Source organism: Dermacentor variabilis, unplaced genomic scaffold (assembly GCF_050947875.1).
Source record: "Dermacentor variabilis isolate Ectoservices unplaced genomic scaffold, ASM5094787v1 scaffold_13, whole genome shotgun sequence".
NCBI lineage: Eukaryota > Metazoa > Arthropoda > Arachnida > Ixodida > Ixodidae > Dermacentor > Dermacentor variabilis.
The window spans coordinates 5,811,785-5,821,246 of NW_027460291.1; the positions used below are offsets into that span (position 1 = coordinate 5,811,785).

The 9,462-nt window shown below is 43.0% G+C and overlaps 1 long non-coding RNA gene across 1 annotated transcript; it reads right to left on the reverse strand.

Moving 5' to 3' along the window:
- Window positions 1–1,943: 1,943 nt before the first annotated feature.
- LOC142566710 (uncharacterized) lies at window positions 1,944–6,032 on the reverse strand. Its single transcript, XR_012825112.1, has 3 exons — window positions 5,672–6,032; window positions 4,833–4,923; window positions 1,944–2,070 (listed from the first exon to the last, which is right to left on the reverse strand). It is a non-coding gene; the product is annotated as an uncharacterized LOC142566710 (long non-coding RNA).
- Between the last annotated feature and the right edge of the window lie 3,430 nt (window positions 6,033–9,462).

The window sequence follows — 9,462 nt, forward strand, 5'->3', positions numbered from 1 at the left end:
TCATTTTATCTAGTTACATCGCATTTACATATTTCTAAATCTTGGTGCACGACAGTTAAGACACCCTGTAGATCGAAAAACAATACTACAATTTTCATAATCATCTCTAGCGTGTTATTGGTGGCTATGGCTGTTTCAAGTTATTCTTTCAGTACGGTGCAAGCAGTTCTGAAGTGAAATTCTTTTGCATCGAGGGCGTGTAATCTAGAAAATGAAGCAAAAGGTCAAGTTGTGTTCACTATTCAGATGTTTAACTAAGAAGCTGCAGGTAAAGGAACTAAGACACAACACCTTATAAAAAATGCAAAATTTGAAAATTTAAACTGAACAAGAAACCAGTTTTTGAAAACACAGAAAAAAGCCAGCAGCTTACGTCGAATACACCCTTGCTATGTAATCCAAGTGAAGTTGTTACCGCAATGCTTGGGCACCATATTCACACGTGTACTTATCTTTAACGGGCGACCACGTTTCGCCGCCTAACAAATGTTATCGCGTCTGCATGTATCCGAAGTTTCCGGAAAGTTATCGATGCTTCTATCCGCTGTCTGTTTTCGCTGAACCTTGTGTTATCTGATTTCATCGCGTGACTCGAATGTTGTAGAACTTTGTGGAAGGCATGCGGGTCCCAAGATAAGTCTGGAACATTCGATGACTGCTGTATAAAAGCCGACGCACTTGACCCGCTGAGCAGATTTTCGACGATCGCCGACCGTGTTCGCCGCTATCGTTGTGCTATAAGTGTAGCCTGTTTTTGTGGGCACAGGTTCGCCCAATAAAAGTTAGTTTTGTCTTTCACAGTATTTGCTACTGTGTTCTTCAACGTCACCACCACGTGACAATATGAATGTAACAATCAACAACTTTGAGCAGAATATTAACACCACTAAATGAACTGGCCTTTGAAGATTCTTGATCTGAAATCCTCAACGACTTGTTCTGGCGTTTAATCTGTCCAGCTCAATCTTTATTCTCAAAAGCTGGCTCTCCGCCATAATTTCTCTAAACGCAACGTCACCTTAAATCTCAACAAAGGGTTGACCTGTAAAGAAAGTGGATAATGCGTGACAAACATCATGAACACTCTTACATGTTAACCAGAGGGTTCACTCATGCAGCCATGAAATTGTGATGCAGACACGATATAATGAAGCTGGTTTTGTGAAAAGTTTCATGCTTCCAAGGCTTCTTCTCCAGTTGTAAAAGTTGTCTCCACTAGCTAAATAAGCGATGAAAATAAAAAAAGAACTTCAACATACTCACAATACGTTGGCCATTTGCAAGTAAACAGCAGCCTTTATGGGCGCCCAGGTTGCCTGGTGCAAATCTACTATGCCACAGTACCTGCGTTACCCAGTACCAGCCACTTTAAAATGCAATGTGTTCAGAGCCTTTTCCCTCTGTTTTTTTGCTTTGGAAACAGTTTACCATGTGTTCAGTAGGCGTCGAGAAAGGGGACAGAAAACACTGTGCACCACTGATTTCTTATATGTTTCGCTGGATGCAGCGCACTGCACCGGATGCAGGTGAAGCCAGTGGAAATGCGGTGTCATGCAGTCGCTTGTCCTGGAAGCAGGGCATATGGTGGACTAACTAGTGCGTGCGATCAGATAATATTGCTGCCAAACAACTTTTCTTTGTGGTTTTTCACATTTTAGGAGGTCTCTACATGTCTGGTAAGCGTTTTTATGACAATCTGAACCCGCATACGATAGTGTTCTCTTACATCAAGTTTTTACTCATTTACCAGTGCTTCCATTGCACGCCACTTATGTTAGCGACACTGTAGACACTGGATTGGAAAAATTCTGGATATCTCGAAACACTGCTTTGGTAGTTTATGGCACATAAGGCAGGCATGTTAGGGGAAGAAATGCCACACACCCGTGAAAACGAAGTGCTGCCGGAAAGTTGTGCATTAACAACTTCTGGGACAAGGTGGGCTTCAGTCGAGGGTGCTCGATGTGCTGTCCATCCCTTGTAGTAGAGATCAGTGGTGTGGACCCTTTTATACTGGCTATCTTTTCTGGTCGGAACCTTGGCAACAGCTTCCACCATACTTTTTTGAACCTGCAACATGTGCAGAGAAAGTCACATCACTGTGCGTTGAATGTATGGCTTTATTGTTCTACACATTCTATCAAATCATTAAAAAATACAGTTCGCACATTTTTACTGCTGTATATAGACAGTCTAGTTGCTATACACGCGAAACATTACCATCCCTCTGACAGAATGCAACAATAGAAGCGTACACTTTTATGCTAAACTAAAATTTAAATTGATGTGACACCGTATGAGCATACATTATGCTTACTGTATGCTCTAGCCCTGTGTCAAGTAAAAGTTAATTGTCAATCATTTATGCTGTATTTCTACTTTTTCTGGGTCATCAAACTGTACAATCAATGTTCCAAGTTTACACATTGTTGGCTTTTGATTGCCTATATGATCCGTTTCCTACTTACGCATGTAGTAATCCCACTGTAATAAGGAAAAAGCGTTAGAAAAAGAAATGCCGTGATAATCTTCCACATTTGCTGAGCGCAAGAGCAATGGCCAATAGCATGTGGTTTAAGCTACATAAATACTCAGTTTTCACACAGCTTAATTGTTCAGCAAGTAATAAAGAGGTATGCTGTGCACCTCTGCATGACCAATAAAATCTGATTACTTGACACTGCACTAGGGCTGCTGCTTGGTACTGTTCGGCAGTTCGGCTTTGGTTTTCTGATATACAGAACTGTTTAGGTACCAGTAGTTTACTTTACGATAAAATGGAACTTCGAGCATTGGTCATTTGCACATAATTAATGCGACAGCAAATATAACACACGGATAGGAATATGGGTCTCTTGGGAAAAGTACATACACATTATGATTATAATGTGATGTGATGCCACAATGAAAAAGAAAGCAACGCATAGAAGTGGACGGCACTTCCATGCCACCAAGGTTATTGGACAGACAGTACTTCAGAAGTGCCCGCAACACAACGTGTTGGCGGGCCAGTTGGTGTGAATCTATAAATACTTTGTTAAGCGCAAAACAACGGACACAAGAAAGACGACCCCCCCCCCTGCACAAGGCTCTACTCTCAACTGACATCACTGTATTGCGTCACTCATTTATAGATAGTAGAATCAAGAAGAACATGCGTAGTGAGCACCATGTGCAGGAACCACCAACAACCGATCACAATAGTGCACTCATGCGACGGCATCCAAAAAACCATATTGAGCACTGCACAAGGTTAAAGAATGCACACTAATGCACTGTGACCCCAATGACTGTATGAAGAAAGCTTCCGATAACTCTCGGGCGGTGGTATCACAGCACTTTTTCCAAATCGTAGTATCCCGAAACATGGCTTTGAACTTCCATATTTTACAATGTTGAGCCAAATGGGAACCTGTGCCTGTTGGTATGGATCGCTTATGTTCGCAATGTTTCGTGATACTACGATTTTGAAAAAGAGCTGTGATACCACCGCCAAAGAGTTATCGGAAGCTTTCTTCATACAGTCATTGGGGTCACAGTGCATTAGTGTGCTTTCTTTAACCTTGTACAGTGCTCAATATGGTTTTTTTGGATTATGTCGCATGAGTGTGCTCTTGTGGTCAGATGTTGGTGGTTCCTGCACATGGTGTTCACAGCGCATGTTCTTCTAGATTCTGCTGTCTACAAAGGAGGGACGCAAGAAAGTGATGTCAGTTGAGAGTAGTGCCTTGTTCTGGTCGTCTTTCTTGTGTCCATTGTTTTCCGATAAAAAAGCAATTGTGTATTCCTTGTGTGTGTTTGAAGACAGCTCCACACGCAGTAGCGATTCCAGTATTGCTGCCCAGTGGTTTAGCTCGCCGCAGTTTGAAGTGCCACAAAATATAAGGAGAGAAACCTGCATTATAGTCTTGTTGCAAACAAGAATATAACGTGAAGTGCATTCTGAGGCCAGAAACTATTTTCAAAATTTCATGATGCACCAATGTGCAGGGTTTTATAGCAAAGTCATATACATTTAGTGTAAATATCACACTATGATGGTACACAATGGTGGTAATCTTTAATAATATAAAAGATGCCCTAATGTTACAACAAAAGTTGACATTACTTAATAATAGCCCTGTAATATTTAGCATGCAGGGGCACCACTTGGTTAAGCAATAGTGATGTAATGTCTATGTACACAAGTATTACCCATCTGTTCCTGCCATTGTCCAAATGGCGTAAATGAATGGGTAATACTTGTATACATAGATATTACATCTCTATTGTTTAACCAAGTGGGTAAACTATGTCTGCCTCATACAACATTAGAATTAAACCATAATTTATATATAGTCACCCTAACAGTAACACCTCATTTGAACTTCACAGTAAGTAGACGCCTGTTGATGCCAGCCTCCCCCAATGCAAAACTGTGCTGCATGCTTTACAGAGAAATTATAGTGGCATCACTCAACTCTGAAGCTATTCAGGACTGCAGCATTGTAGAAGATATCTACAAATGTCCCATTTCATGTATAACAGCCTGAATTGCTTGCACATCTTACCAATTGCAAATTAAAATTACTTCTCCTTGTTTAGCATTCTTGCCTGCTAGACCACAATACAATGTCATCAATATATTAATATATTACCTCAAAGAACCTAATTTGGCTTATAGATTAACACCTTCGCATACTGCCACAGCTGCACTCTATCATATGCGTTGCAATCATAAAGGAGTGCTTGTCCACCAGCACTCCAATATCACTAACAGTGATCACCTACACAGCTAAGTAGATGGTCATGATTCAGGTGGCAAATAGCTAAGAGAAAAAAAATCCACTCACTTTGAGAGCTACAATACTGCGATAACTTGAGAGAGATGGACCCATTGCAGGCAGCAGACCTCTTCTCAGCTCCAGCACAACAGCAACTTGCCTTTCGGTAAAAGAAAAGGATTGACTAGTAATGATAAGTTACCTTGTTTTTGCTGAGTATCAATACAATCTGACTTTCATGCATATCCACTCTCCGTTTAAGTAATACAACTGAATTATTCGTGAAATTAGAGGCTAGGATGATAAGATTCGCTTCTCTTGTATGTCCAATTTTTTTCGCACTGATACCCCGTTTACTGCTCGCTTACTGACACGAATGCCTTGACTGCCCAGACATCATTCGAAGCAACACGTCTTGCTGCACCGCAAAAAGTTGCACCAAGGAAACACAGCACAGCAGCCAGAGCAAAGAACTTTTTTTTCTGGTCACAATTAAAATGTGCACCCAAGCAAGAAGCTAACGATCACAGGTAGTGAGCGACTGCTATTGCCTCGAACGTTTATTTCCGTATTTTAAGAGAAGTTCTTTTATCGGATACAGTATGCTCTCAAGCCAATACAAGCGTCAATACAAGTGCGCAACTGAATGCAGTTTTATTTTACGCTTTTAACGCGAGTGAGCAAAAGGTTAGAAGTACCTCACGGAAATTGCGATCGAGCCGATCGCGCTACGACTGGAATCGATCTGAAAAGATAGCATGATCCCTTTCCCCATTCATGCGTCGTTTTTGCCCTAAGACGTTGCATAGTGGTCTTTTGAACCAATATTTCTGTTCCCGACACCGGCTTACCACAGATCATTTTAACGCCTACGTTATGCAAACCAAATAAGATTAAAATGGGCTTACCTCATGAGCAAGTTACGAGCGCGCGTAGACTGTTGAACACCCGTTGAGACCAAGCAGGCTATCCGTGCCCAAGCGCATACGTGCACCCAAACACAGGACAACTTCTTCGATGCCGCAGCGTGCAGAGTTTTGTACACGAAGTGAAAGACATCCAGCGCAAATATCTCCGCGCGATGACGGCAAATTACGAGCGCACAAGCGTACATAACACAGCGACAAATTCGGAACTTTGCCAATTCGAACGTGCCGAGACCCAAGCAGCGTAACCATCCATCGTTTCTGTTCTTCGCTCCCGATGCGTCAATCTCTCTTCCTTTGGCTCTTGCTCCACTCTTGAGTACAAATCAAGAGATATTTACGGCAAATTAACAACTTTTACAACACGACACGATAAATGCCGGCTGACTACACATGTGCAGCTCCGTCTGCCACTCCTAACGGAAGCGCAGCGCGCGCTGCCCCCTGGTGCCGCACTCTGTGAGCGCGGAGAACAGATCAGAATCGGTTTCGTTTTCGCATTTGTGCACTAGTTACTGGAACTGCAAAATAATCGCTTGACAATTAATTGAATTCTAAAAGAGGAGAACGCTTTCCCTCCCACAAGTTAGCGCGTTTCATACAAAGGGAGAGAGAATGCAGGAAGCAGAAAGGCAGGGAGGTCAACCAAAGCGTTCGCTACTGGGGATAGCAAACCCCTGTGCTGCAATGAAGTGCGAAGCAGTGCACTGCGATGCGTCCATCAGCTCTAGTATAGTGATGATTTGGGCTGGTTGGTGCATGTAATGAACGGGTAAATAATGAGTTGTGTCATAGCATTACCCATATATAAAGCACATGAAACTAATGTTGTTGCATTCTAGGTCAAAAAGAAATAAAGCTTGAATCGTTACATCTCGGCACTGGGCATTCTTTCTTTCCGTAATATTTTTTGCTTCTTTTTGACAGTACACACAGTACTAGCACGGTAATAGGTTCTTCATCTTCAGTCACCATCCAGTAGTTTACACACATGTCGGTGCATGTTCGCGCTCTTTATTCTACCGTACAAGAACGAGCGCGCTTACCGGTATTGTTTCAAGATGAAGCACCAAATGTTTGCGATTACATCTTATCGCAAGAATTAACACATGAACAGTGAAGATTATGCGTAATCGATTTGTGTATATGAATGAACAGTTATTGTCAGAGACGAGATATTTTGTAAATATTATGGGAATGAGTTAAACCAACTACATTGCAGTTCAGCAATGCCCTTTGACACTTGGGTTAATTGCTTGCCGCATTCGAAAATTTCATCCAACCGTTGAACTTGGATCTATAGGCCGCCAGTCCCCTTCGAGACCATTTGTTGCAAAATGTAAACGCAGTTACGGTCAATATACCACTCCCTGTGTTTCGGTACTGATTTAGAGTGCGCACAATTTTTGGCGTATAGAGCACCAATGTGATTCCCAGTGCACCAGCACCTGAATGCTGCAAGCTTGTTTACGTATGTACGTATGTCTACGGCTCTTCATTCACTTAAACATATATGCTGTGTTATTAACTACAAAGCGCTTAATTTGAGAACATTGCGAGAACACGCATATATTTGCGCATATGATCAGCGTTACAAGGCGCATATGCGCGGCAAACTACGACCGGAATAGAAGATGCGTATATATATTTATACGATCTGTTATTGCAGCTTTTGGTAGAAGGCTAGCTCTCACATTTTGTACGCATCTTCATAATGCGTACAGTTTGCGTGTTCAATAAAATATTGTTAGCTGAAACTGCATGAGTACGAGCGCTCATTCAGACAGCGTAAACTTTCTCACAATAATACGGATGTTCGCATAACAAAAATACGGAATTCTGTCTGTTTCGTCCAAAACAGTGTATAACCGTTATATGATTACAGTGAAAATGTCCGTAAAGCTTAAAACGGAGAGCACTTTCCGTATATGAACGGCAGATTTTGCCGTATTTTTGAAATATGACATAGTTTCCGTATTTTTACCTGCAGTTCTCCGTATAATGATGGAAATTTTTTACAGTGTAGCAAATCACGGCCGCTTACATCTAGTTCTTGAATAACAAAGTGCGTTCAAGAAAGACATATGTAAGCATCCTTGCTACCTTCGAAGACGCAAAAATATCGTCAATTGCTCATTAAAGTTGCTAAAAGGTCGCGGGTGGCTAAATAGAAAGCTTTGCCGCTAAAAAGAAAAGAAACTCTCTATATCTAGCGTTAAAATTGCGAAAATGGGAGCACTGATTATTACATACGGGTAAATTATCAAAAGCTACGCTGATCTTGTGTTTTCAGAAATTGCGAGGTTGAACTTGGCCTCAGCTGTTGCTTTGTTGATTTTCCGGTGTGCAGCCGATGGTGCCGCTTTCAAAAGTGGGGGTAGATAGGGGGAAAAGGCTCAAATTACCGCCCATCTCTGACAGTGGAAAGGTAAGCGGCCTCGCCCCCCCCCCCCGGTATATACCCCTATGCGGAAGCACAAAGCTACCCCATTTTGTTTATTGCCGTGACAATGCCAGAATGCTTGAAGGACGAAAATTAAACGCTTGCAGAACATAATTATGCTTAATTGTTGTGCTTAGGGGAAGCGAAAGAACGTGGCGTACACCCAAGAGCATCCATGTGTTGCGACTCCCCGACATAGTCATCTGGTCATCTGATCTGAGCTCCTCTGCCTCACTCGTTTCTCGAAACACCGCCAATGCGAAAGGTTCTGCAGTTTTCTATGGTCAGTCTTCCAGTAAAAGCGGAAATTGTGACCAAAGCCAAGCAAACGCGCACAACACTCAACAACACTCACAACAAACATGAGCGATTAAGCCACATGTGTTGAGCAGCCGTGAGGCGTCATCTCGGCATCGATCGGCCTTGGTGCCGCCGCCTAAGACGACCGCTATAAACTCAGGATATAGAAAGGGTAAGTGCTTTCGTTAATTTATTGCAACAAACATTGTTTTATTTTGTCATTGTATTAGTCATAAAACCACTGAAAGAGCAACCACAATAGAATTTTTAATTACAGTTTATGCAATTTTCTCATTTACATTTTGCTTAAACAACCGTCCGCTGCGAGGGTGGGCAGAATTGGAAAACGGAACTACAGGTTGCGTTCCACCACAGCGATGAATACGCCAGAGCTTGGCCGGCAGAGTAATCGCGCAGCCGCCACGGCCGCGCATCGAACGAAATCTGCGCCGCCACGGGTGGCGTCGCTTCGTGCAGTCTGCCACACGGTTCCAACGTGCGAAGCCCGAGGGCTCTTAAAACATTCTTTGCACTTCTGTGAATGAGCAGCAGTGTAAGAGGACCAGGGTCGTAGCTGCAAAGCCAGCCTTCAGTTTGCGGATCGCGTGCGAAAGGCTCGATGATTCCCACCTCTAGCAAAAATGCCTGCATCGACTCCAACAAACTGCCGCCTTTGAGACGCAAATATTTTGCTTCTTTCTTGAATAGTTGGAAGCAATAAGAGGGATAAGATTTTTTGTTTCCGAGGGAAACGTTTGCCGACGTCGACGCCCGTAATTACGACACAAGATGGTGAAACCTCTTACACGCTGTATGTACACGTCACAAGGTTGCCTTGCTCACGACAGCGATGTGCTACTGAAAGTGGAATTTTCTTCAACGCAACGCGAGCTGTGCGGGCCTGCGGCAGGCTAGACAAGCTATGCCTTCCGGGATCACTACACGTGTGCAGGTTTGCTTCGATTCAGGCTGGCGGCACTGGCGCTCCGCCAATGCTGGCCACAGGCACTGCCACACTAAGGGAAAAGCG